Here is a 2,290-nt window from a genome sequence, read left to right as displayed (position 1 = left end):
GGGGGTGCAACGGGCCGCACGGAAGCCAGTCTGGCCAGGCCCCCGCCCTCGGGCCTTTGCAGGTTACCTCAGCACTCAGCCTGTGCCCTCACCGGGCAGAGCGGGAAGCTTGGTGCCTGTCCTGCCCGCCGCCTGCTGCACACGGAGGGGTGTCGCTCCCGGACTTTGCTTTGCACGTGTGAGGTCCCCCAGCCAGTAAACCACTGAGGTCTCCGCGGCGGTCGCTGACTCCAGGCTCGCTCTTTGGTCTTGAGGCTGGGCAGGCCCAGGGCTTGCAGGCCTGCGGAGTACAGCCCAGCGGTTTGTTTACAAAGCGTTTGCTTTTCTATCTCCGTGTGAATTGCCTTCCTCCCTTTCGAGGTCGCGAATCACCCTCTCCCACGGGCTCTCTGGTCTTTAGCCGAGGATGGTATTTAGGGTGAGGGCCTGGGCCTGGGCCACCGCTGGAGGAAATCAGGAGGGATGTGTTTGCGCATCATGTGTTGCGTCAGGTGTGGTTCCAGCGTGTAGGCCCGGCTGCAGACTGCGCAGGTGTATACCTTGCTTCACGGTGTGCGTGGACGGGGGCGTCTCCAGCAAGGCTGTGTCTGAGCGCGCCCGGTGACAGCTGTGGCCCTGGCAGGGTTTACCTTTGTCGCGCCGCGGCCCATGGGACTGCAGGTTCGAGCTGTGTGGAGGTGTTCTCACATCCTGGCAGTGCACACCTGGGTGTGCACACCTGCGGGCGTGCGGCTGGAGTGAGAGGGCTGCGGGAAGGACTTCTCACGGAAGTGACACCCCTGGGCTTGGTCCCTGAGTGGATACACGCGTGCTGAGCCAGGTAGCAGCTCCTGGCGAGGGGCTGCAACAGCATGGGCACTTGTGGGGCTTGGTCTCGGTGTGTGACTTGGAGGGCACCCGCATCTCTGCCTTCGAGTAGAACGTCGGGGAGCACATCCGGCTGTCTCTGACGGTCGTCATCATCGTCCGGGGAGAGGACAGAGGGAGCCCTGGTTCCAGCATCCGCTTCTTTTCTCGGCCCCAGGGGTTCTTAGTGGCCACGGTGCCACCTCAATACCCACCACCACCTCCTTCCTCTGTGAGGGTCAATGCTGTCTTCTCAGAGAGGTCAGGGACCACCTGCAGGGCTTGTGAGCGGGGCAAGAGCTGAGACACTCACGGGAGCTGAAGCTCGGGAGGTCTGAGCTGACGAGGCTTTTGTCGCAGGGATCCTGAGAGGGACGTGATGACCAAACCGGGAGCCCTTGATTGACCCCCTTCTCTCCTCCACCTCTGAGAACAGAAGACTCCAGCAGTCCGCAGTCCTGTCCACGGCACGGGTACCACCGTGATATTCTGGGTAACGGACGCCTGGCTCTGTGGGGTCAGCTGCTCTGACTTGGACTCTGTCCACGCTGATGCCCGAGGGCAGGCGCGCCGAGGCCGCACAGCCAGCGAGGTGGGGCAGGGAGTGGAGCCAGCCCCTCAGCCCTTCTCCGGGGACAGCTGACCTCGCCCTTGTTGATGCACATCTGTTCTCGCCCTGCCCTGAGGCCCAGGCCCCCCAGGCTTCGCAGCGCCGCAGCCCCCCAACCCTCCCCGCAGTGTTCCTTTGACCCAACCCCCTAAAGACGGCGGAGCGTCACGAGGACCTCTGCCTCATTGTCACCAGCAGCACCGTCCAGCTGGAGCACCTGGCCAGCTCGTGGAGACCTGTGCTGCGTCCGCCAGGTAGAGGGGAAAGCCATTCTGGTCCCCTCTTTCTGCAGCTCCTCTCGGTGGGAAAAGTCCTCTTCTTCCTTGACAGGCCACGGCTCCATCTCCTTGGGCCTCAGGCACGGCCTTCCCCCACAGGATACCATCCTTATTCTCAGCCTCTCAGAAGGAACGTCAGCCCTCCTGAATGGCTGTGGAGTACTGAGCTGGTAGGGAAATCCGGCAGCCTCCCCGCCCAAGCATGGCTTTTAACATTGGGGTTGGTGCTCAGGGGAGGGGTTTGCTGTGACCTCATAGAGACTTTTCCAGCGTGGGCACTTTCTCTCTCCTCACCCTCGTAATCCTCCAAGCTCGGGCTGATGGGAGGACTAGAGGCTGGCACTCCCAGACGTCAGAGAGGAGGGAGCCCTAAATGCAAGCAGCCTCCTGTTGTGTTCTTGCTGTGCCCGTCCCTGGGAGCCGCTTCCTTCCCCTCGTGATCTCCAGTCACTTCCTACCTAATGCTGGAAGGACATGGGGGCAGTCAGACTGCCTTTATTCTTAAAGGGGCAAGGGCTGAGATGTGGTCCCCAAGGGCTGGAGATCCCCAAATTGG

General features: G+C 62.1%; 1 pseudogene; it reads right to left on the bottom strand.

The window, feature by feature from the left end:
• Positions 1 to 413: 413 nt before the first annotated feature.
• On the bottom strand, positions 414 to 1,799 carry LOC101273133 (zinc finger protein 384-like; annotated as a pseudogene).
• Between the last annotated feature and the right edge of the window lie 491 nt (positions 1,800 to 2,290).

The sequence above is a fragment of the Orcinus orca genome, chromosome 15 (assembly GCF_937001465.1).
Source record: "Orcinus orca chromosome 15, mOrcOrc1.1, whole genome shotgun sequence".
NCBI lineage: Eukaryota > Metazoa > Chordata > Mammalia > Artiodactyla > Delphinidae > Orcinus > Orcinus orca.
Note: the sequence above shows the minus strand (reverse complement) of the source record. Positions and strands in the feature narration are given on the sequence as shown.